General features: G+C 32.3%; 1 long non-coding RNA gene across 3 annotated transcripts; it reads left to right on the top strand.

Moving 5' to 3' along the window:
• The first annotated feature begins 120 nt into the window (after window positions 1–120).
• LOC103495433 (uncharacterized) lies at window positions 121–26,771 on the top strand. 3 transcript variants are annotated; one of them, XR_007820435.1, is made up of 8 exons: window positions 121–336; window positions 500–781; window positions 1,068–1,186; window positions 1,766–1,833; window positions 2,559–2,661; window positions 25,134–25,287; window positions 25,438–25,578; window positions 26,327–26,771. It is a non-coding gene; the product is annotated as an uncharacterized LOC103495433 (long non-coding RNA). The 3 variants fall into 3 exon arrangements; XR_538868.3 differs by having other exon boundaries at window positions 132–336; window positions 24,789–25,287; XR_007820434.1 differs by having other exon boundaries at window positions 132–336; window positions 2,559–7,580; window positions 13,836–25,287.
• The last annotated feature ends 462 nt before the right edge of the window (window positions 26,772–27,233 follow it).

Here is a 27,233-nt window from a genome sequence, read left to right as displayed (position 1 = left end):
TAATATATCGCATTAAGTATAATTAGAGAAAAGTTAGGTAAATTAAAATAAATAACCGTTGGTCAACGTGGTCAAACAAATAGCGTTATTCAAACGCTATTCACTAATCTCCCTTTTATTGTTTAACTTCATCCCCTTTGGTAGAAAGCAAACCCTAAGTACTCTCTTCACTCTCTTTCACTCTCTTCTAGTTCTCTCCAATCTTCAACGTTCGGCCCCTCCCCTCCGATCAGACGACGCTGGCGAACGCCGCTCACCCTCTCCTAGACGAAGCCGGCGACTGTAACTCCGATCAAACCAGACGCACTCGCTCTCCGTTTTGGTTTCCGTTTCAAGGTTTTTGCATTTTTGTTTTTATTCTTTTTTGTGTATCAATGTTTGAGGAACGTTTCAACTTATTTGGCTGAATGCGCACACACACATGTATATGCTTTTTTATTTGTTTTTGTTCGTGTTGACAACCACTCTTATACTCTCCCTGCCTTCGATGATGGTCCAGTCGATGCTTCCGGTTCTGCCTGCTAGGACGGAGATCCTAACTCAACATTTGCCGATGCTTCTGAGGATTACGATGAGGAAGAGAATGGGGGTTTTGGGTCATCTATGCAGTCTCGTGGGGAAGTTGGTGGAACGTTGTCACTGGAAAATGTTAGAAGAGAGATTTTTGGAGCTTTAGTTCCCTGACGATGGTTACAATTATTTGCTGCATCTTCGGGAGATTAAGAATACTGGTGGTGAGAACCCCTAGGCTAAGCTGAATCATGTTCCACGCGATGAGAAGGTTGGTTGTTTTATTTTGTTCAGAATACAAACAATAAAGCAACAATGAATTACCAGAGCGAACGTGAGTGTAGTATTCTTTTATATTTTAGTGGGAGGTTGTGGAAGGCTCTTGAATGCCTTCAGGAGTAACCCTTTCTTACAAATTTTCATCTCAATGATTTTGAGCTAGTCATGGGACCAATCATTCCCTTTTCTTCTTTGATTGAGATATTTGTTATCATATTTTCTGCCACCAGTTTTCTTTTAGCATTTTATATTTAACTCTCTGTTTCTGATGGATGCAGCTGTTGAACCGGGTCTATGCATCTAGCGACAGTGATGGCACTGATTGTGACGGCCCTGTATAGCCGATGAGGACAAGTCCCTTGCCCAAAAGCTCAATCATGCTAAACTTAAATTTTGGGTAATTATATATATAATTACCTAAAACAATTTACTGTATATACTTACATTTGTTCCATAAATAATAATGTGTGAGTTTTTCCTAATTTACTCCTAAACAAATTATTTTGTAACTTTTTCTTTTCCAAACTTAGATTTTGGATAATTATATATACAATTACCTAAAACAATTTACCATATATAATTATATTTACATGAAAATTAGACAAAGTCCTCCATGTACATGGTCAGCTCTCTTTCAAATTAGTGTCTTCTCCTAAAACAAATCCTTTGCATTGATTTCTTTCAAACTATAACCCTAAGTAGATGTTTTGATTGCATTAACCTTTGTTTAAATGATTTTGTTTTTAGTTTCCTATTTTTAAGAACAGTATGCTTCCTTTCCGACCATTTCTTTATCTCTCTCTTTTTTCAAATTTCTGAAAATTTTCGCTGGCTTGTTTTCCAAATTTTCTTAAAAAGTAAATAATGATACCGAGGAATTGTCCTTGTCAGTAAATAAGTTTATTATCTTGTAAAAGCTGAATGATTGTCAAATGTAACGGGCAGTAATGTTCTACTTATTCTTATGATTTGACAGATCTACCAGACTTGGAAAAGGCAAGAGGAAACTAGGGAAGGTGGCTGGAAATTGTCAACTACTTGAAGGTGAGGTTTGTAAAGTAATATCCTAGAACAATTAGATTGCTTTCTTGATTGACTTCTATATCAAGTCTGATTGGTGCTGATAAAGTTGTCTGGCATTTTTAAGCTGGCACTTATACATTTGTCTGTTCTCTCATTAGCTGATTTTGCAGCTTCATTGTTCATTTTCTTCTTTCGTTTTGTCATATATTCTTGAACCTTCCCTTACAAACTTTGAAATGGTGTCTTTATTTTCTGCTCCATACTTTATACTAAATGATACTAATGCTCGTAAGGTAGAGTTAGGTCTAGGCATATAATTTTTTCTGCCAATACAAGTCCTTTTTGCATGCATCTTCTTCTTGATATGCTAGCTGTAGATGTATTTATTGCCTATTCTTCCACTGATGCAAGTAGTTTTTGCTGTTAGTATGAGGTAGTAGAATTGTTGGCATGTAACATTAAGGTTATTGGTTAAATTTCTATTTCATCTAACTCCAATGGCTCCTTCTTATTTAATGCCCCTTCTTAGATGTTAGAGGATTAAAATGATGATGTTCACTTTGACATACTTTTCTAGTTATTTCTTAATTGAGCATAATTGAATTGGTTAACATGTGACTTATAATTAAAGTCAAATTCTCACCCATGTTCAACTTAAAAAAGTTTATCATTAAGAAAATATTGTTTTAATTGTGTCAACATATGTAACAGAAGAGGTTTACCTCATTTTATCTTTGTGAGTGCAGGGATATAATGGCTCCAAGGCAAGATTAAAATCAATATTTTAGAAGAGTATAGTGGTGCGAAGTATTGATCTGCTGGATGTATCGAGGAATATAGCATCATTGAGTAAATTCTCAAACCCACACTTGAATAATCTCAATAGTTTCTGAATATTAACTCGTAGTACATATTCTAGGTTTTTTGACAAATGAAATAATTGATAAATGTTTGTTATTTCTAGAATTCAATAAATTGAATGGTATACTTGATTGATATAACTTATACATTCTTAAAATTAGAATAGGAAATTACTTCCAAGTCAAGTTATAAAGGTAAACAAATTTCAACCGTCAAAGCTAACATAAGAAAAGACAAAAAAGGGGTTCGAATAAGAAACGAGGACCTAAAGGGTAATTAAAAGACACTTTTATATAACTTTTTTTTGAGAGGAAATAGAACTTTTCATTGATAAAATGAAGAGAATAATGCTTAAAATTACTAGAAAATGATAATAATAAAAGAAGAAAGACAACAATAGATAAGCGACTGCAACTTAATACAACTCAAAGATCAACCATGAAAGATAAAAGCTCCCAATTCAGACAATAGAGTAGCCAACTAGATTAAGTTTAATATAATGTATGCAGAGATTGGACAATAAAAGAATTTTGTCTTGGTGCGTTACATTGGACTTCAAGTATTTCATTGAAGAAATTTTATCATTCTTTAGATAAAGGACCATCAATGTGAATTAAGTGCTCAAATATTACGTTAAGTGATATGTCATAGACATGGATAAAGGTAGATAACATTGGATTAAAGTGTGAACTTGGACTACAAGTTCTTTATTAAACAAATCTTCTCATTCTTTGGAAAAATATTTGTCAATTGGACGATGTGTTTGAGATAGTTCACTAAGTGAGTTGTTATGGACACATAAAGATTGGAGGATAACAATAGACCATGCAATTGAACTAAGAAAAGGACTTATGTGAAGGACTATCAAGTGGAATAATGTATGTAACGAGAAAGGAAGATAAGTTGAGATACATGAATTTTGAATTGAGAAGTGAGATGGAACTACAAGTTTTTTTATTAAAGAAGTCCTTTAATTATTTGAAAAAAAGATTAGCCAATTGGGTTAAGTGTTAATGTAAGACATGTGTTGATCTGCTTTGGTCATGAATTTGAAAAAAGAAGATGGTTTATGGAAATAACATTTAAAAAAGGGTCATGAAGACTTATTAAATGGAAGAAACATAAGTTAGAAACTAAAAATTTTGGATTAAAGTGTGACATTGAACTTTAAGTTTTCAATTGAAAAACTTCTCATTTTTTAGGTAAAGGATTAATAAGGTAGAGTAAGTGTGATTAAGTGATAGGTCATGGATTTGGATACGGAAATATAACACTAAACTACACAAGTTAAATAGAAACAAAGGAACATGGAGGACTATTGGTTGAATACACAATAAGAGAAAAAGACTATCTTAACAAGAAGGAAGATAGAATTAGGATACATTAAGGTGTGACATTGAGTGAACTTTAAATTTTGGATTAAAGAACTCTTGCTATTGTTTGGAGAAAGGATTTTTTAATTTGGATTAGTGTGAAGACAACACACCATGAGTGAGATTAGCTAATTAGGTAAGATCAAATGGATATGTTTATAGAAAAAAAGCTTTGGCTATGCAAATGTAATTGAAAAAAGGACACATGGACGCCGCCTATAAATGACATAAAAAGATAAGTAAGGATATACAAGTTTTAGATGGAAGTGTGCCATTGGACTCCAAGTTTTAGATTAAAGAACCCTTGCCATTGTTTGGAGAAAGGATTATCAAATAGGATTCAGCGTGAAAACAGTGCACTAAGAGTGAGATTAGCTCAGTAGATTAAGATATTACTTAAGGGATTAGGTGAGATCCCATGGACATGTTTATAGGAAAAAAATTGGCTATGCAAATATAATTGGGAAAAGATGCATGGACGAAAATAAATGACACAACAAGAAAAAGGGTATATGAGTTTTGGATAGAAGTGTGACATTGGACTTCATGTTTTAGATTAAAGAACTCTTGCTATTGTTTGAAAAAGAATTACCAAATTGGATTAAGTGTTGAGATAATGCACTAAGAGACATCAGCCACTTAGATTAAATTTTTACTTAGGGATTAAATGAGGTCCATTGGATATGGTTATAGGAAAAAAAGTTTGCTATGCAAATATAATTGGAAGAAGAGACATGACGGACTGCAGACGACACAAAAAGAAAAGTTAGGATGTGAGAGTTTTGGATTCAAGTATGGTATTGGATGTCAAGTTTACATTTGAGTAACTCTGGCCATTGTTTGTAGAAATGGTTATCAAATTGGATTTAGTGTTGATATAATGCACTAAGAGTGATAGCCAATTTCATTAAGTTTTTATTTAACGAATGAGGTTTTTACCGTGGACATGGATATAGGAAGAAAAATTTGCTATACAAATGACATTGAAAAAATACATATTGAGGACTATAGACAGCACACAAAAAATTAGCATATGAGTGTTTCAGATTGAAATGTTTCAAGTTTAAGATTAGATAATTTTTGCCATTGTTTGGAGAAATGAATATTAAATTTGATCAAGTGTTAAGATATTGCACTAAGAATGAGATACACCAATTAGATAAAGTTTTTATTCGAGGAATGAGGTGTTTTGCCATAGAGATGGTTATAGGAAAAATGTTTGGTTATATGAATGAAATTGGAAAAAGACACATGGAAAGGACTATAGGCGGTACAAAAAGAAAAGTTAGAATATGAGTTTTGATTTGAAGTGTGGCAACGGACTTCAAGTTTTTGATTAATAAGAACTCTTGTAGTTTGGAGAAATGATTATTGAATTGGATAATTCTTAAGATAGGAAACTTTAAGTTAGTTTAGCCTTTTGATTTAAGTTTTTCATTAAGAGATGCGATGATTTGGCAATAACATTATGAAAAGACATATGGAAGACTATAAACGATACAAAAAGAAAAGTGAGGATGTGAGAGTTTTGGAATGCATTGTGATATTGGACTTTAAGTTTAAGATTAAACAAGTCTTGCTATTGTTTGGAGATTCAAATTGATTAATTTTTTAGGTAGTGTACGAAGATTAAATTTGTCTATTGGATTAAGTTTTTATTTGAAGGACATGGTAATTTACTATGGACGTTCGCAAAAGAAGTGTAACATTTTACTTCAAGTATAAGAATAAGGAACTTGTTGCCATCTTTTGGAGAAAAGATTATCAAATTGGATAAGTGTTGAGGTAGTAGGAAAGGAAAAAAAGAGAAAGTGGAAAGGGGAAAATACGAAAGTATGATAGTGGAAAAAGAAAATACCAAAATGAAAATCAGCTCCTTATTCCTAAATTCTTTTAGATCAAATTGTCTTTTGGAGAAAGGGTTATCTAATTGGATAAGAGTTGAGGTTGTAGGGAAGGAAGAAAAGAGAAAATACAAGAAAATAACAAGTGAGAGCGTATCGATGGTTATTGATTTGATTTTTAGCATAGGATTGTACAAAAAAAAGTTTGTATTACCCATCATTAAACTAGAGCCGGACTAGGGTAATGATGGGTAATAAATACTTTTTGGTACCATCCTCTGCTAAAAACCAAATCAATAATCATTGATACGCTCTCACTTGTTATTTTCTTGTCTTTTATTTGAGTATTTTTTTCCCACTTTTTCTTACTTTAACTAGCCAATTGGATTAAGTTTTTATTTAAGAGTACCAGATTTTTCATGGACAAGTTATAGTTAAAAGAAATTGGCTATCCAAATGAAATTCGAGAAAATCAAATAGAGGACTATAAACGAACCCATAAAAAAAATGGATATGCAAGTTTTGGATTAAAGAACTCTTGCCATTGTTTGGAGAAAAGATTATTGAATTTGATTAAGTGTTGAGATAGTGCCCTAAGAGTGGGATTTGACTACTAGATTAAGTTTTTATTTGAGGAATGTGGTGAATTGTTGTGGAGATGAGTATAGGAAAAAATGTTTAGCTATACAAATGAAATTTGAAACAGACACATGGAGGAATATAGATGACACAAAATGAAAAGTTAGTATATAAGGGTTTTGGATCGAAGTTTGGCATTGGACTTCAAGTTTTGCATAAAATAAATTCTTGCTATTTTTTGAGAGAGGATTATCCAATTGGATTAAGTATTGAGATAGTGAACTAAAAGTGAGATTATCCAATTGGATTAAGTTTTTATTGAAGAGATGTGGTGTTTTGTTATCGAAATGGTTATAGAAAAAATGTTTGGCTATATAAATGAAATTGAAAAAAGACACATTGAGGACAATAGACGACCGAAAAAGAAAAGTATGGATTGAGAGGTGTGACATTGGACTTGAAGTCTTCAATTAAAGAACTCTTGCAATTGTTTGTCAAAAGATTATCAAATTGGATTATGTGTTGAGATAGGTGCATTGGACTCTTAGTTTAGGATTAAATGGTTCTTGCCATTGTTTTTTTTAATAGACATGTGGAGGGTAACATTGACATTGGACCTTTAGTTTAGGATTGAAGCCTTTTAGGGGAATACAAACTAATGGGTAAACTTAGGCATCAAGAAGAAAAAAGCCTAAACAAAGGAAGTCAAAAGGAAACGTAACAAACAGAATAAAGCCTTTCCAAGATAAAACAATTGTAGAAAACTAAAAAGATAGCAAAAACTTGACACCCTCACTTAAGTGGCATTGGCCTTGGCATTGACATTAGATTTAGCTCTTAGTGAAGTGTGACATTGATATTGGACTTTTAGTTTCGGATTAAAGCCATCTTTTTAATGATACTATACGAGACTTAAAGATCAAAGTAAGTGTATTGTACTAAAAAGCGAAGGAAATTGGGGAATATAAACTAAAGTGAACTTAGGCAACAAGAAGAAGAGAACCTAAACAAACGAAGTCAAAGAGAAACGTAACAATCAGAATAAAGCCTTTCCAAATCGAAACATATGTAGAAAGCTAAAAACATTGCAAAAATTTGACAACTCTCTCAAGTGGCATTGCCATTGGATTTTTAGTTTTAGGGTTAAAACCTCTTTTTTAATGATAGTATATGAGACTTAAAGCTCGAAGTACAAGAGTATTGTACTAAGAGCAAATAAACTAGGGGAATAAAAACTAACGGGAAAACTTAGATATCAAGAAAAAGAAACAGAATAAAGCCTTTCTAAGATGAAATAACTACAGGAAGCTAAAAAGATATCAAAAACTTGACAACTCTCTCAAGTGACATTAGACTTAAACCTCTTAATGAAGTGTGTCATTGACATTGGACTCTTAGTTTAAGATTAAAGCCTCTATTTTAAAGATAATATATAAGATTTAAAACTCAAATTACAAGAGTATTGTACTTAGAATAAAGGAACTAGGGGACTACAAACTAAAGTGAAAACTTAAGCAACAATAAGAATGAAACCTAAACAAACAAAGTCAAAGAGAAACATAACAAACAAAACAAGTCCTTTTCAAGACGAAACAAGTGTCGAGAGCTCTCTCAACTGGTATTGGCCTTGGACTCTTGGTTACGGGTTAAAGCCTTTTTTTATGATACTATATGAGACTTAATGCTAAAAGTACAAGTGTATTGTACTAAAGAGCAAAGGCACTAGGGGAACTAGAAGAAGAAAGCCTAAAGAAACAAAGTTAAAGAGAAACGTAGCAAACAGAATAAAGCCTTTCTAAGACGAAACATATGTAGAAATCTAAAAAAAATTGCCAAAACTTGTCAACTCCCTCAAGTGGCATTGGACTTAAAGCTCTTAGTGCAGTGTGACATTGACATTGGATCCTCAGTTTAAGATCAAAGCCTCTTTTTTGATGATAGTATATGTAAGCTCAAAGTACTAGAGTATTGTACTAAAAGTAAAGGAATTAGAGAGGAATCCAAATTAAAGCGAGAACTTTGACAACTAGAAGAAGAAAACATAGACAAACAATGTCAAAGAGAAACGTAACAAATGGAATAAAGACATTCTAAGATGAAACATATGTGGAAAGCTAAAAAGATTGCAAAAACTTGACAACTCTTTCAAGAGGAGCCCATTTGAATACAATAACTTGCACACCTAAATCTTCAATATGAGAGATGAACGAGAAGTGCGAAGGAGAAGCAGCTAACTCCGACAGTAATATTCTTGTAAGTGCCATCTAGAACCCAAAGGAAATCGAATAAATTTTCCAGAATAAACAAAAATTGATTCCGAAAGAACTCCCCAGAATAAAACATCCATTTGGTGAGCGATTAAAACAGAGACCAAAACATAAAAGCCATATCAAGTAAGCTACCATAAACAAGGCTTAAATCTATCCATCATCGCAAGAGAAATTTGGATTAAAGAACTTTTGCAATTGTTTGGAGAAAGTACTAACTGCTAAATTGGATCAAACTTTTTATTCAAGGGATAAGTGATTTTCCATGGACATGGATATAGGGATAGAAGTTTTACTATGTAAATAAAATTAGAAAAGACACATGGAGGGACTATAGACGACCCAAAAAGAAAAGTTAAGTTATGTGATTTTTGGATTGAAGTGACATGTCACTACAAGTTTTGGATTAAAGATTTTTGCCATTGTTTGTCGAAAGAATTATAAAATTGGATTCGATGTTGGATTAAGTTTTTATTTATGAGATTAGTTAAAGTTTGGCTATACAAATGAAAAAGGAAAAAGACATGTGGTGGAATGTTAGCATATGAGTGTCTTGGATTGAAGTGTGATATTTTATTTGAAGTTTTCGATTAAAGAACGTTTGCCATCATTTAACGAAAGGATTATCAAATTGGATTAGTGTTAGATAGTGCAACTCTAAAATTGAGATTAAGTTTTTATTGAATGGATTTCCCATGGACATGGATATTGGAGAACTAAAAGGTCGACGATATAAATGTAATTGGTAAAAAGACATGGAAGATTATAAACGGCACAAGAAGAAAAGTAAATATATTCGAATTTTGGATTAAAGTGTTGTACGCATTGGGCTTCATGATTAAAGTGTGGATTAGAGAACTCTTGCAACATTTGGAGGAATGAGTTTAAACTTTTGAGATAGTGCACTAAGAGTGAGATTAGTCAATTAGATTAAGTTTTTATTTAAGGAACGAGGTGATTTGTTGTGGATGTGGATATAGGAAAAAAGTTTGGCATAAAATGATAAGTTAAGATATGCGAGTTTGTAGTGTGGCATTAGACTTCATGTTTTGGATTAAAAAACTCTTGCCATTGTTTGGAAAAAGATTGAGATGATGCACTAAGAGTGAGATTAGCCAATTGGATTAATTTTTTACTTGAAGGATTAGATGAGATCTCATGAACGTGGTTATAGGAAAAAAAGTTTGACTATGCAAATATAATTGGTGAAAGAGACATGGATGATTGTTGATGACATGGAAAGAAAAAGTAGGATATGAGAGTTTTGGATTCAAGTATGGTATTAGGTGTTTTTGCCATTGTTTGTGAAAAGGATTATCAAATTGGATTTAGTGTTGACACTTAAATCGATAGGCAACCGGATTAAGCTTTTATTAATGGATGAGGTATTTACTGTGCACATGGATATAGGATAAAAAGTTTGGCTATACAAATAACATTGGAAAAATGCACAGTAAGGACTATAAACAAAAAAAAATTAGGATATGGGAGTTTAGATTGTAACGTGGCATTATAGTTCAAGTTTAGGATTAAATAATTTTTGCCATTGTTTGGAGAAAAAACTATTAAATTTTTTTTGGAATGAGGTGTTTTGCTATAGAGATGGTTAGAGGAAAAATGTTTGTCTATACAAATGAAATTGTTAAAAGACATGTGGAGGATTATAAGCGACACAAAAGAAAAAGTTAGAATATGAGTTTTGGATTGAAGTGTGACATTGAACTTCAAGTTTTGGATTAAAGAACTCTTGCCGTTTGGAGAAAGGATTATTAAATTTGATAATCCTTAAGATAGGACACTTTGAGGTTGTTTAACCTTTCTTATTAAGTTTTTCGTTAAGGGATGAGGTGATTTGCTTTGGACATAGCTATGAAAAAAGATATTTGGCAATAACATTACGAAAAGATATATGAAGAACTATAGACGACACAAAAAGGTAAGTTATGATATACGAGTTTTGGAATGAAGTGTGACAATTGACTTAAAATTTAAGATTAAACAACTCTTGCTATTGTTTGGAGAAACAATTCTTCAAATTGATTAATTGTTGAGATAGTGCCCTAAATGAAATTTACCTATTGGATTTAGTTTTTATTTGAGGGACGAGATGATCTGCTAAGGACATGGATAAAGGAAAAAACATTGATCGTTCAACTAAAATTTGAGATGGACACATAAAGGATTGTTGATGATGCAAAAGGAAAAAGTTAATATATAAGAGTTTTGTATTGAAGTGTGACATTTTTCTTCAAGTTTATTAATAAGGAGTTGATTGCCATCTTTTTTTAGAAAGGATTATCAAATTGAAGAAGTGTCAAGGCAGTAGGAAAGGGAAAAAAGAGTGTAAAAGGGAAAATGCCAAAGTGAGAAAGTGGAAAAAGAAAATATGAAAATAAAAACCAACTCTTTATTCCTAATCTCAGTTTAGGAATAAGGAGTCGGTTGTCATCTTTTGGAGAAATGATTATCAAATTGGATAAGATTTGAGGCAGTAGGGAAGAAAGAAAAGAGAAAGTATAAAGGAGAAAATACTAAAGGAAGTGGAAAAAGAAAATACCAAAATAAAAGAAAATAATAAGAAGAAAAGTGAGAAGACGGTGATAACTTTTGTTGGTTTTTAACATAGTATTTTATCGAAAAGTCTGTATTACCCATCATTAAGCTAGAGCCGGACTAGGGTAATGATGGGTAATGAATACTTTTGGGTACTATCCTCTGCTAAAAACCAAGTCAATAATCATCACCGTCTTCTCACTTTTCTTTTTTTTCTTGTCTTTTATTTGGGTATTTTCATTTTCACTTTACTTTGACTAGCCAATTGGATTAAGTTTTTATTTAAGGGATACGCGATTTGTCATGAACAAGTATATAGTAAAAAATGTTTGTGAATACAAATAAAATTGGAGAAATTCGAATGGAGGACCGTAAACGGCACAAAAAAGAAAGGTAAGGATATGCGAGTTTTGGATTAAAGAACTCTTGTCATTGGTTGGAGAAAGGATTATTGAATTTGATTAAGTGTTGAGATAGTACACTAAGAGTGAGATTTGCATACTATATTAAGTTTTTATTTAAGAGATGAGGTGAATTGTCATGGAGATAGGTACAGGAAAAAACGATTGGCGATACAAATGGAATTGAAAACAAACACATGGAGGACTATATATGGCACAAAATGAAAAGTTAGTATATGAGAGTTTTAGATTGAAGTTTAGCATTGGAATTTAAGTTCTTGCTATTGCTTGAAAAAGGGATTATCAAATTGGATTTATTATTTGAGATAATGAACTGAAAGTGAGATTATTCAATTGGATTAAATTGCTATTGAAGGGATGTGTTTCGTCATCGAAATGGATATAGGAAAAAAAGTTTTGTTATACAAATGAAATTGAAAGACACAAAGGACTATAGACGACTCAAAAAGAAAAGTATCCTTAAGGTGTGACATAGGACTTGAAGTCTTGGATTAAAGAACTCTTGCAATTGTTTGGATAAAAGATTATGAAATTGGGTTAAGTGTTGAGATAGTGCACAAAAAGTCAGATTAGCCTACTAGATTAAAGTTTTAATATATGGAATGAGATCATTTGCTTTGGACATGGTTTTAGAAAAAAAACACATGAGTGACTATAGACGATACAAAAAAGAAAACTTTGGATATGAGAGCTTTTCATTGATGTGTGGCATGAGACTACAAGTTTGGGATTAAAAAACTCTTGCTTTTATTTGGAGAAAAGATTATCAAATTAGATTGGTGTGGAGATAGTGCTATAAAAGTGTGACTAGCCAATTAGAATAATATTTTATTTAAGGGATGAGGTGATTTGTCGTGAGGATGGATATAGGACTTCAAGTTTTAGATTAAGGAGGAACTTTTGCCATTGTTTGGCGAAAGGATTATTGAAAGACACATGGAAGACTATAAACATCACATAGAGGAAAGTAAGAATATATGAGTTTTATTAAAGTGTGGCATTGAACTCTTCAAGTGTTTGATTAAAGAAAGAATTCTTGCCATTTGGAGAAAGGATTATAAATTGGATAAGCTTTAAGAAAGTGCACTATGAGTTGATTTAGGCTATGTGATTTTTGAATTGAAGTGTGACATTAGACTACAAGTTTTGGATTAAAGAATGTTAGACTACAAGGCTATGTGACTTTTGGTTTGAAGTGTGACATTGAACTTTGAGTTTTAAATTATCTCTTGCTATTGTTTGAAGAGAAGATTATCAAATTAGATTAGTGATGTGATAATGCACTAAGAGTGAAACCTATGCATACGCCCACACCCAAGATAAGGATGCCTTGAAAAGATGTCAATTTATGAACTTTGAGCCCTTTAAAAAGGATGAAAGAAAAAGAAGAATGATGAATCTTTGATCTAAGAGATCTTGAAGACAAGGAATCCATGATCTTCATATTAATGAAAGAGGCTCATAGGACTTACGAAAATATCAAATAGGTCATAACCACCGTTCACATTTTTTCTTATCAACAAATATATCTCTTCACTTGTATGACTTAGATGTCTTATATATCTTGAAAGAGTGATTCGATTGATGGGATTTGGTGGCCTGGGGAAAGAGAGATAGGGGAAGAGCATACCTCGATCGAAGAAGACCTTTGCTTCAAGAGCTTCAACTAAAGCAATGTAATCAAGACTCATCAGATTATTGCAATCAATGATCGAGGCTCAAAGAATATTGAGGGAAGAGTAGCCAATTGGATTAAGTGTTTTTTAAGGTATGGGGTGTTTTTCTTGGGCCATGGATATATGGAAAAAAGTTTTGCTACACAAATGATAGAAAAATGACACATAGAGGACTCATATACGAAACAAAAAGAAGTTATGATATGAGAGTTTTGGATTGAAGTGTGACATTGGACTCTTTGTTTAGGATTAAATCCTCGTTTTTAATGATAGTATATGAACCTTAACGCTAAAAGTACAAGAGTATTGTACTAAGAGCAAAGGAACTTGGGGAATTCAAATTAAAGTAAAAACTTATGCAACAAGAAGAAAGCCTAACCAAACAAAGTCAAAAAAACATAACTATAAAAAGCTAAAAAGATAAGCAAAAACTTAACAACTCTCTAAGGTGGCATTGACATTGGACTTAAAGCTCTTAGTGAAGTGTGACATTGGCATTGACATTGGACTCTTAATTTAGGATTAAAGCCTCTTTTATAATGATAATATTTGAGGCTTAAAGCTCAAAGTACAAGAGTATTGTACTAAGGGCAATGGTACTAGAAGAATATAAACTAAAGAGAAAACTTAGGCTACAAGAAGCCTACACAAACGAAGTCAATGAGAAACGTAATGATTAGAACAAAGCCTTTTCAAGACGAAACAATTGTAGAAAGCTAAAAAGATAGCAAAAACTTGACAACTCTCTCAATTGGCATTGACATTGGACTTAAAGCTTTGAGTGAAGTGTGTCATTGGCATTGGACTCTTAGTTTAGGTTTAAAGCCTATATTTTAATGATACGAGACCTAAAGCTCAAAGTACAAGAGTATTATCCTAAGCGCAAAGGAACTAGGAGAGTACAAACTAAAGTGAAAACTTAGGCAACAAGAAGAACATAACAAACAGAATAAAGTCTTTTCAAGATGAAACAACTATAGAAGGCTAAAATGATAGCAATAACTTGACAACTCTCTCAAGTGACATTGACATTGACATTGGACTTACAGCTCAAAGTACAAAGGTGTTCATCTAAGGGCAAAGGTATTTTTGCGATATAAACTAAACTGAAAACCTAGGCAACAAGAAGAAGAAAGTCTAAACAAATAAAGTTAAAAAGAAACGTAACAAACAAAATAAAGCCTTTTCAAGACGAAACAACTGTTGAAAGCACAAAAGATAACAAAAACTTGACAACTCTATCAAGAGGAGCCCATTTGAATATAACAACTCTCTCCAGTGGCATTGGACTTAAAGTTCTTAGTGAAGTGTTGCATTGTCATTGGACTCTTTGTTTAGGATTAAAGCCTCTTTTTTAATGATAATATATGAGACTTAAAGTTCGAAGTACAAGTGTATTGTACTAATAGGAAAGGAACTATGGGAATACAAACTAAAGTGAAAACTTAGGCAACAAGAAGAAGAAAATCAAAACAATTGTTGAAAACTTAAAAGAACTCGGATAAATTGATTCCAAAAGAACTCCCCCAAAAAAACTTCCCTTTTGACAAGCAATAAAGAGACCAAAACATAAAAGTCATATCAAGCAAGCTACCATAAACAAACAATAAGGCTTAAATTTGTACGTCGATGAAACAGAAATTTGGATTAAAGAACTCTTGTCATTGTTTGTAGAAAAGATTATCAAATTGGATTTAGTGTCGTAATAGTGCACTAAAGAGTGATAGCCAACTGGATTAAGATATTTATCGTGAACATGGATATAAGAAGAAAGTTTGGCTATACAAATGACATTGGAAAAATGCACAGTAAGGACTATGAGTGTTTCATATTGAAATGTGGCATTGGAGTTCAAGTTTAGGAGTTCAAATCAAATTGTTACAATTGGAGATAGTGCAGTAAGAGTGAGATAAACCTACTAGATAATCTTTTTATTTGAGGAATGAGGTGTTTTACCATGGAGGTGGTGATAGAAAAAATCTTGCTATTGTTTGGAGGGAGGATTATCAAATTGGATTAAGTTTGAGATAATTGGGTTTGATGTTAATATAATTCACGAAGTGACTAGCCTTGGTCATGTATAAGAAAAAAATGGCCATATAAATGAAATTGAAAAAAAAAATCAAATGGAGGACTATAGACGCACAAAAAAAAAAGAATCTAGTTGTATTAAGGTGTGACATTGAGTAAACTTCAAATTTTGGATTAAAGAACTCTTGCCACTGTTTGGACAAAAGATTTTTCAAATTGGATTAAGTGAATACAACACACCAAGAGTGAGCTTAGCTAATTAAATTAAGTTTTAACTTAAGGGATTAAGTAAGATCAAATTGACATGTTTATAGAAAATTTTTTGTCTATGCAAGTGTGGCATTGGACTTCATGTTTTAGATTAAAGAACTCTTGCCATTGTTTGGAAAAAGAATTACCAAATTGGATTAAGTGTTCAGATAATGCACTAAGAGAGATTAGCCTATTAGATTAAGTTTTTACTTAGGGATTAAATGAGATCCATTGGACATGGTTATAGGAAAAAATATTTGGCTATGCAAATATAATTGGAAAAAGAGACATGACGGACTATAGACGACTTTAAAAGAAAAGTTAGAATATGAGAGTTTTGGATTCAAGTATGGTATTGGACGTCAAAGCTAACATTTGAATAACTCTTGCCATTGTTTGTAGAAATGGTTATCAAACTGGATTTAGTGTCGATATAGTGCACTAAGATGTATAGCCAATTGGATTAAGTTTTTATTTAACGAATGAGGTTCTTTACCGTGGACATGGATATAGGAAGAAAAGTTTGACTATACATATGACATTGAAAAAATAAACATTGAAAAAATACATATGGAGGACTGTAGACATCACACCAAAAATTAGCTTATGATTGGATAAAGGAGTATTAAATTTGATTAAGTGTTGAGATATTGCACCAAGAATGAAATAAACCTACTAGATAAAGTTTTTACTGGATAAAGTTTTTATTTGAGGGATGAGGTATTTTGAAAGACGCATTGAGAGGAACAAAAAGAAAAGTTAGAATATGAGTTTTGATTTGAAGTGTGGCAACAAACTTCAAGTTTTGGATTAATAAAGAACTCTTGTAGTTTGGAGAAATGATTATTAAATTGGATAATTCTTAAGATAGGGAACTTTAAGTTAGTTTAACCTTTTGATTTAAGTTTTTCATTAAGAGATGCGATTATTTGCTTTGGACATAGGTATAGGAAAATATGTTTTGGCAATAACATTATGAAAAGACACATGGTGGACTATAAACGATACAAAAAGAAAAGTGAGGATGTGAGAGTTTTGGAATGCACTGTGATATTGGACTTTAAGTTGAAGATTAAACAAGTTTTGCTATTGTTTGGAGAACCAATTATTCAAATTGATTAATTTTTGAAGTAGTGCACTAAGATGAAATTTGTCTATTGGATTAAGTTTTTAGTTGAGGGATGGGGTGATTCGCTATGGGCATGGAAAAAACATTGGTTGTTCAACTAAAATTGAAAAAAGACATAGAGAACTATTGATGTTGCAAAAGGAAAAGTTAGGATATAAGAGTTTTGGATTGAAGTGTAACATTTTACTTCGAGTATAGGAATAGGGAACTGGTTGCTATCTTTTGGAGAAAGGATTATCAAATTGGATAAGTGTTGAGGCAGTAGGAAAGGAAAAAAAAGAGAGTGGAAAGGGGAAAATACGAAAGTAAGATAGTGGAAAAAGAAAATACCAAAATGAAAACCAGCTCCTTATTCCTAAATTCGTTTAGATTAAATTGTCTTTTGGAGAAAGGATTATCAAATTGGATAAGTGTTGAGGCAGTAGGAAAGGTAAAAAAGAGAAGGTGGAACGGGGAAAATACAAAAGTAAGATAGTGGAAAAAGAAAATACCAATATGAAAACCTGCTCCTTGTTCCTAATTTCGTTTAGATTAAATTGTCTTTTGGAGAAAGAATTATCAAATTGGATAAGAGTTGAGGCAAGAAGGAAGAAAAGAGAGTAGAAAGGTGAAAAAGAAAATACCAGAATAAAATACAAGAAAATAACAAGAAAGTGAGAGGGCATCGATGGTTATTGATTTGGTTTTTAGCATAGGATTGTACAAAAAAGTCTGTATTACCCATCATTAGGCTAGAGCCGGACTAGGGTAATAATGGGTAATAAATACTTTTTGGTACCATCCTCTGCTAAAAACCAAATCAATAATCATCGTCTTTTCGCTTTTCTTGTCTTTTATTTGAGTATTTTTTTTCCACTTTCTTACTTTAACTAGCCAATTGGATTAAGTTTTTATTTAAGGGATAACTGATTTTTCATGGACAAGTTATAGTAAAGAGAATTTTGCTATCCAAATGAAATTGGAGAAAATCAAATGGGAGAACTATAAACGGCACAAAAAAAAGTACGGATATGCCATTGGTTGGAGAAAGGATTATTGAATTTGAGTAAGTGTTGAGATAGTGCCCTAAAAGTGACATTTGGCTACTAGGTTAAGTTTTTATTTGACGAATGAGGTGAATTGCCGTGGAGATGGGTATAAGAAAAAAGGCTTGGCTATAAAAATGAAATTTGAAACAGACACATGGAGGACTGTGGATGGCACAAAATGAGAAGTTAGTATATGAGTGTTTTGAATGGAAGTTTGGCATTGGACTTCAAGTTTTGCATAAAATAGGTTCTTGCTATTGTTTGGAGAGAGGATTATCAAATTGGATTAAGTATTGAGATAATGAACTAAAAGTAAGATTATTCAATTGGATTAAGTTTTTATCGAAGAGATATGGTGTTTCGTCGTCGAAATGGTTGTAGAAAAATATTTGGTTATATTAATGAAATTGGAAAAAGACACATTGAGGACAATAGACGACCCAAAAAGAAAAGTAATTTGCAATTGCGTTGGTATTGGACTTGAAGTCTTGCAATTGTTTGGAAAAAGTTTATCAAATTGGATTATGTGTTGAGATTAAATGGTTCTTGCCATCGTTTTTTTTAATATACGTGTGGAGTGACATTGACATTGAAATTAAAGCTCTTAGTTATGTGTGGCATTGGCATTGGACCCTTAGTTTAGAATTGAAGCCTCTCAGGGGAATACAAACTAACGGGAAAACTTAGGCATCAAGAAGAAAAAGGCCTAAACAAAGGAAGTCAAAAGGAAACGTAACAAACAGAATAAAGCTTATCCAAGACGAAACAACCATAGAAAACTAAAAAGATAGCAAAAACTTAACAACCTCTCTCAAGTGGCATTGGCCTTGGCATTGACATTGGACTCTTAGTTTAGGATTAAAGCCACTTTTTTAATGATACTATACGAGACTTAAAGATCAAAGTACAAGTGTATTGTCCTAAAGAGCAAAGGAACTAGGGGAATATAAACTAAAGTGAAAACTTAGTCATCAAGAAGAAGAAAGCCTAAACAAACGAAGTCAAAGAAAAACGTAAAAAACAAAATAAAGTCTTTCCAAGTCGAAACATAGGTAGAAGGCTAAAAAGATAGCAAAAATTTGATAACTATCTCAAGTGGCATTGACATTAGATCTCAAGCTCTTAGTGAAGTGTGGAGTTGGTATTAGACTCTTAGTTTAGAATTAAAGCTTTTTTATTTAATGATAATAAATTTAAACTTAAAGCTTAAAGTACAAGAGTATTGTACTAAAAGCAAAAGAATTAGGGGGATACAATTTAAAGTGATAACTTATGCAATAGTGGTTCATCAACTGAATGGACTACAATGGACATCTAAAGCATCATAGTAGAATAATTTTGCAATTAGCAACTATTCATTTTAGGTAATTTGGTATTTCGTAATGTTGAGGTATGGGGTGAGTAGCATGGGGGAGTTTTTCTAAAATTGGGTCTTCGTCGCACTGGAAAAGGGAGTTAAGATATGTTTCTAGAGGCTCAAAATGTTGCTACCTCTCGATCTTGGTTGTCTTATCAAATTGCTCCATTTCCTTACTACTAACGCTGAAAGGAGAATCAAAACAAGACTCCCCTTTTTTCGAGAGGGATGGATAGGGGTTTTGCTTGGGGAGTTCTTTTGAAAGTAGTAAGTATTCTTAATGCTTTATGCTCTTTGTATAACTTTCATGTTTGTTGGAGCATTATTCTCTTTCGTTTTACATCTAAATGAATAAAGACACTTATTTCTTTTAAAAAAACGAAGCTCGAATGGTCGAGTGTCTACTTGAAGTCGCTGCAGGGTCCTGACCAATTTGCAATTGCGTTAAGAAACCAGTTTAGATAAGAGCATCTGAGACAACTAGAGAACACTGAGCTTCCACATCTTCCACGTGAAAGCATTCATTATCCAACCTACTCTTAATCTGAACAAGGAAAAGGACGGAGATAAGATTAGCATTTTTTTCAGTTACATGTTTTTTTATTATAGAAGTCTTTTCATTTCTTGAAATAAGATTAGCCAATTGGGTTTAGTGTTGATATAATTCACGAAGTGATTAGCCTTGGTCATGGATAAGAGAAAAAAATAGCTATACATATGAAATTGGAAAAAAAACAAATGGAGGGGGACTATAGACGACACAAAAAGAAAAGTTGGGATTAAAGAGTTTTGTATTAAAGTTTGGCATTGTGAGACTTTAAGTTTTGGATTAAAGAATTCTTGTCATTGTTTGGAGAAAAGATTATCAAATTGGATTAAGTGTGGAAATAATATACTAAGAGTGAGATTAGCTAATTAAATTAAGTTTTTACTTAAGCGATTAGGTGAAATTCCATGGACATTGTTGTAGAAAAAAAAGTTTGGAAAAAGACACATCAACGACCATAGACAACACAAAAAGAAAGGTAAGGATATGCGTGTTTTGGATAAAAATGTGGCATGGGATCAAACCCTAAGTTTTGGAATAAATAACTCTTGGCATTTTTGGTAGAAATGATTATCAAATTGGATTCAATGTCTATTAGTGCACTAAGAATGAGATCAATCAATTGAATAAAGTTTGCATTTAACGAATGCGATTATTTACCGTGGACATGGTTATAGGAACTAAAGTTTGGCTATATTGATGTCAGAAGACTAAGGGTTAGTTGGGTAATTAGGTAATATTCTAGGTTAGTTCCCTTTTTACCCAAATTGTAATATAAATAGGAGTCTACTCCTCTTGTATGAAGCATATTATTCATTTTAATTAAAGATCCACAATCTTGGTTCTTGGAGGATTTCTCATTGAGTTTGCTTGGGTTGAATCATATACAAATGACATTGGAAATGTAGACGTTAAGGACTATAGACGTTAAGGACCGTAAACATGGCATTAGAGTACAAGTTTATGATTAAATAATTTGGTTCATTGTTTGGAGAAAAGATTATTAAATTTGATCAACTGTTGAGATAGTGCACTAAGAGAAACAAGCCTATTGGATAAAGTTTTTATTTAAGGAATGAGGTGTTTTGCCATGGAGATGGTTATAGGAAAAATTGTTTGGCTATACAAATGAAATTAGGTGTACACATGAAGGATTATAGGCGGCATAAAAAGAAAAGTTAATATATGAGTGTTTTTAATTGAGATAGTGTGACATAAGATAATTGGATTAAATTTTTGTGTTTGGGATTAGGTGATTTCTTATTGACATGATTATTGGAAAAAAAAAGCTGGCTATGCAATTACAAGTGGTAAAAAGACGCATGGAAAACTATTGACGACATACAAAAAAAAAGTAAGGACACATGAGTTTTGGATTGAAGAGCGGTATTAGACTTCAAGTTTTGGATTAAAGATCTCTTGTTGTTTGGAGAAAGGATTATTAAATTTGATAAGTAATAAAATAGTGCACTATTAGTTGGTTTAAGCCATTTGGATTAAGTTTTTCTTTAAGGGATAAGGTGATTTGCTTTTGAACATGGATATAGGAAAAAATGTTTGGCAATAACATTGCGAAAAGACACATGGAGGACTATAGACGACACAAACTGGAAAGTTAGAATATGAGAGTTTAGGAATGAAATGTGACATTGGACTTAAAGTTTGGGATTAAATAACTCTTGTCATTGTTTGGGAAATTAATTAATCGTTGAGATAGTGCACTAAGATGAAATTTGTCTATTGGACTAGGTTTTTATTTGAGAGATGATGTGATTTGCTATGGTCATGGATATAGGAAAACACATTGGCTGTATAAATAGAATTGGAAATAGACACATAAAGGATAGTAGACAATGTAGATGGGAGTTTTGGATTGAAGTGCGGCATATTACTTCAAGTTTAGGAATCAATTGGTTATCTTTTGGAGAAAGGCTTATCAAATTGGATTAGTGTTGAGAGGCAATAGGAAAGAAAGAAAAGAGAAAGTGGAAAGAGGAACATACCAATGGAAGAAAGTGGAAAAAGAAAATACGAAAATAAAAGACCAAAAAAATGAAAAGGTGATGATAGTTATTGATTTGGTTTTTAGCAGAGGATGGTACCAAAAAGTTTGTATTACCCATCATTACCCTAGAGCCGGACTAGGGTAATGATGGGTAATAAATACTTTTTGGTAAAATCATTTTCTAAAAACCAAATCAATAACCATCACTGCTTTCTCACCTTTTTTGTGTTTTCTTGTCTTTTATTTTGGTATTTAATTTTTTCACTTCTTACTTTGACTAAGAGTGAGTTTACCCAATTGGATTAAGTTTTTATTTAAGAAATGACGTCATTTGTTGTGGTCAAGTATATAGTAAAGAAAGTTTGGTTACACAAATGAAATTTTAAACAGACACATAGATGACTAGAGACGGCACAAGGTAAGTTCTTGTCATTGTTTGGAGAAAGGATTATCAAATTGGATTAAGTATTGAGATAATGCATTAAAAGCGAGGTTATTCAATTGAATTAAGTTTTTATTTATGTGATTGGTTGTTTATTCGTTGAAACGGATATAGGAAAGAAAATGTTTGGCTATACAAATGAAATTAGAAATATATGACTTCAATTCTTGGATTAAAGAACACTTGCAATTGTTTGTTTGGATAAAGCATTATCAAATTGGATTTAGCAATCACGTCGAGAAAGTAGTTCAGGTGGGGGCATTTGAGACAATTGGAGAACACTGGGCTTCGACATCTTCCACGTGAAATAGTTTATTATCCAACCAAACACGAAAATGCAAATGAAGAATTTTACAGTTTGGTACTTCCATTAAATGTAGATAGACTGTAGAAGACTCTAGACAAAAAACAGGAGGTGAGGCCGGAGAATATAAGAGGAAAGAAAGAGACGTCGGAGAAATCACTGGAAAGGAGTGGAAATTCAAAAGAGAAGATGACGGAAGGATGGAGGCAAGAGGAGAGAGGAGACTACATACTTACTGCTTAGGTCTATTTATTACATAATCAACTTTCTCATTCTAGGTTAACTTGCCATCGTTTGGAGAGGATTATTAAATTTGATCAAGTGCACTAGGGGTGAGTTTATCTTACGAGGTGATTTGTCGTGGACATGGATATAAGAAAAAATGTTTGGTTCTACAAATAACATTGGAAAAAGACGCATGGAGGATATGAAAGTCTTGGATTTAAGTGTTACATTTGGATTTCAAGTTTAAAATTAAATAACTTTTGTGATTATTTAAAGAAATGATTATTAAATTTAAGAAAGCATTGAGATAGTGCACTAAGAGTGACGTTAGCCTACTGGATAAGTTTTTATTCGAGGCATGAGGTTATTTGCCATTGATATGGATATAAGAAAAAGAGTTTGGCTATAAAGATGACGTTGGAAAAAGATTCATGAAGAGCTATATAGAATACATAAAAAGAAAAGTTAGAAGTTTTGAATTGTTTAACGAAAGGATTACCAAATTGGGTTAGCTTTGGAATGGTGGACTATAAGAGTGAGATTAGCTATTCGATTAACATTTTTCATAGGAGATTAGGTGATTTCCCATGGCCATGATTATAGGAAAAGAAAAGATTGGCTATACAAAAGTAATTGGTAAAAAGAGACAGAGGATTGTAAATGACAGAAAAAGGAAATTAAGGATAGGATATTCGAGATTCGAATTGAAGTGTGGCATTGGTGTTCAAATTTTGGAATGAAGAACTCTCGCGAATGTTTGACGAAAGGATTATCACAATGGATTAAGTGTTAAGATAGTGCATGAAGAGTAAGATTAGGTAGTTGGATTAAGTTTTTATTCATGGAATGAACTTATTTGCAGTGAACAGGGATATAGGAGAAAAAGGTTTGGCTATATCAGTAACACTGGAAAAGACACATGGAGGACTATAGACAGCACAAAAAGAAAAGTTAGGAATTAAGAGTTTTGGATTTGAGTGTAGCTTTGGAATTCAAATTTTGGATTAAAGAACTCTAGCCAATTGTTTGGAGAAATAATTATCAAATTTAATTAGTGTTGAGATAATGCACTAAGAGTAAGAGTAGCCAATTAGATTAAGTTTTCTCAAGTGTTGTGGTGATTTGCTGTATACTTAGATATAAGGAAAAAGGTCTTGCTATGTGGACAAAGTTGGTAAAAGACACATGTAGGACTATAGACAGCAGAAAAAGAAAAACTAGGATATGAGAGTTTGGTTTGAAGTGTGTGATTTTACTTCAAGGTTTGAATTAATGAACTCTTGCAATTGTTTATCTATATTAAGTTTTTATTTAACGAATTTGGTGATTTTCCATGGACATGGTTATTGGAAAAAAAGGGTTGCTATACTAATGTAATTGGTAAAAAGAACATGGAGGACTAAAAACAGCTCAAATAGAGAAGTATTTGAGTTTTGGATTGAATTGTGGCATTGTACTTTAACTTTTGGAATGAAGAGCCAATGTTTGGAGAAAATATTATGACAATGGAGAAGTATGAGAGTTTTGGATTAAGCTTTTGTGAGATCTCCTCTCCTCTTTGGATGCTCCGTTGTGCCTAAGGTGAGTTATTGATTAACTTTTGATGCACCTCTCTAATCTGTTTAGACTGCCTAAGATCGTGTGACGAATCTTATAATTTCTTGTTCTCCTATGTGTGTAAGGAAGAAGATTACATGAGCTGAAGTTGGTAAATGAACTTTTGAAAAATGAACTTTTGAATGTTTGGAGAAATGGCATCAATGCTGTGATTTTTCTTTTATTTTATTCTGTTGATCATTTTGCTTGAAACCTAGAATCAAGAAAATCAGAGAAAGGAGAGGAGAAATTTGAGGAAAAGGAGAATATTTTCTGATTTTGCTCTTTGTCTTGAAGGGTCTTTAAAAAGGGGCAAGCAACAAATAGCTATAGCTACAAGCAAACCAGCACACATGTGGCATACAGTCATTGATTTGACATATAACAGCAAGAATGACAATCAGATGGAAACTTTAGCACTCTTACTGTGCTGGCTTAACATTACTTTATAATTTATGCGGGAGCTTTTTCTTTGCTTGATACAGGGATGTAAAACTAAGGTTAACTTGAGGAAACATAATTCGCTCTGTCCAGAAAGAATAGAAAGGTTGGTGGAAAAGGCTTCTAAAAATAGAAGAAAAACCTCCTCCACAGTTGAAGGTTGGCTGGAACAAATAGTTTATAAATATTTGTTAAACTTTATGTGGAGTATTCATTCATAGAATCCAATAAATTGTATTGTATACTTGCTCCCAAGTTAACCTATAAAGGTAAACAAATTTCAACCATCAAAGCTACATAAATGTTAAAGTTGGTGTATACAACACCCAAAAACGTGGCAAATTTTTTGTATTACCTGTTTTCTGTTAGTCGAAACTTTGAACATGTAGGGGATGAGGAATCTCTTGAACTCGAAGGTGATATTGAAGGAGGGTTAGTTCTAAGACGAAAAATATACATTCCGAAGGAAGATGCAAAGATACTGAAGAGTAACTCCAGCGTTGTAGCTGTCAAATTAGGTGCTGGTTCTGGTGGATTCTCAAGGTTTGCTCCAAATATTCCTATATGCTACTAGTTTATTCTCAGAGATTTTCATTCATCACTGGAAACATGGATGTTTGGAGGAGTACAAGTTTGAAAAGTTGAAGAGATCTGTTAAGTTGCCTACTTATGTATGTTTCTTTGTTTTTGCAGGTTGGTCTAGAGTCCATCCAATGTTTAACCTTTTACATCCATCAGAATCGTTTATTTCATTCACGTCCATCGACGGATCTGTGCATGAATTCTGGCCTGAGTCAGGGGAGCAGTATTTGGAGGGAGACGTTTTACCAAATGGTAATAATCATTTTCTCTTACTTACCAGTCCATATATATATATTTGGTTAAATATGAATGTTGATTGTGTCTAATAAGATTTTAGTAATGGTAATAATCATTTTCTTTCAGTTTTGTTTTTTTATTCCACTTGTTTACTTTTTCTAAAAGGTCAAGATTAGAGATAGTATTTAATTTCATATCAAATTGTCTTAATGGTGGGTTATCATTGAGAAATAGGAGTGAGTCAATCATTACTGTGGTATCTTATTGAACAAAAATGGTGGTGTTGTTTCTCCATTGAAGAATTTTGGGAAGTATCATGATCATTTAATAACAAGGCTTTTGGTTTTTCAAATGGACGATATGAGTAGGTCTTTGAACTTTGAAAAATGTGTTATGTTAAATTTAAGTTTGGAGCTTGAACTTGCAAGGTTGTGTTTATTTAATCTTCAAGTAGGTCGATGAACTTTTAGAGTTGTATCGATTAATTTGACTCATAAACTTTCAACTTATATCTAATAGTTCTCTAGCCTCAACTCAAATATGTCATCGAAGATATGATCATGTTCCTGTCATATAATTCTTAATACCATCAATATGACACATAAACATTAAACGGACACAAACTTAATCATTAAATTAAGGACCAAACTCGAGAAGGTTATAAAGGCTTAATCTTAGCTGCAAGAAATATGTTTTTTCCTAAGCTTGATCCTTTGTTTCCTAAAGAAAAGTCGATTTCTCACTAAAATGAATGAAATTTCAGGTGAATGGAAGCTATTGATAAATGTTTGGGATGGGCATTAGTCAACAAATTAGACATTAAGGAGGTTCACAAATTTCTCATCCACTGGGGAACTAGAACGGTCAACCTCGAGCTATGGTCGGAACATAGACCAGTGTCCAAGGAAAAACCACTCCAAATTTCACAGAGTTACGAAGTGATCAACTTCATTGATTGTTGCAATGAGAAGAATTGCTTTTCAGAATTTGCAAAATAAGTTTAAAGCTATTGAGCTTTAACACTATTTTGTGTTCTTTATCAGTGTTCCAATCCTAAGTCCATGGTTTGTTCTAACAAATCATTTTGTTATTACCTAAACCTATTACCTAAACCACTGAACATGCCAACTACGAACAGTTTGTCAAATAAAGGTTGCTTAGAATATCATTCTACCCCTAAGTTAAATTTAATTTTGAGTTTCATTTGATTTGATTTTAGTTGATGCACTTTTAATAGGGTTGATTTTAGTTGCACACTCTATAAAACTTACACAAAAACTACGTATTTTTTATTTTTTAAATAGTATTACACTCTCATTCTCGGTTAAAAAAAATTCATAGTCGAGTGAATTTTTATAAAATTAAAAAATTTAGTCTATGAACCCAATTTAAAACGATTTAGTTCGAGTATTTTTAAAATTGATAACAATTCAATCTTAAATTTAACGTGCAACAATTTAGTCTTTATCATGGTAAATTTCATTCCATTAAGTTAATTTTTACTACGTAACAATTTAATATTCGTAGTTTAAAGATAAATTTGATCCTAAAAATATTCATGACATCTTAAAAATATTACTCATATATCAAATTTGTAAGTGTATGAATTGAGGTTTAGGCTTTAAACCGTTAATATTTTGAAAATATCTCGTCTAAATTGTTAAAAATCA

This window comes from Cucumis melo, chromosome 1 (genome assembly GCF_025177605.1).
Source record: "Cucumis melo cultivar AY chromosome 1, USDA_Cmelo_AY_1.0, whole genome shotgun sequence".
In the NCBI taxonomy this organism is placed as follows: domain Eukaryota; kingdom Viridiplantae; phylum Streptophyta; class Magnoliopsida; order Cucurbitales; family Cucurbitaceae; genus Cucumis; species Cucumis melo.
The sequence above is the reverse complement of the archived record's forward strand: the minus strand, read 5'-3'. Positions and strand labels throughout refer to the sequence as shown.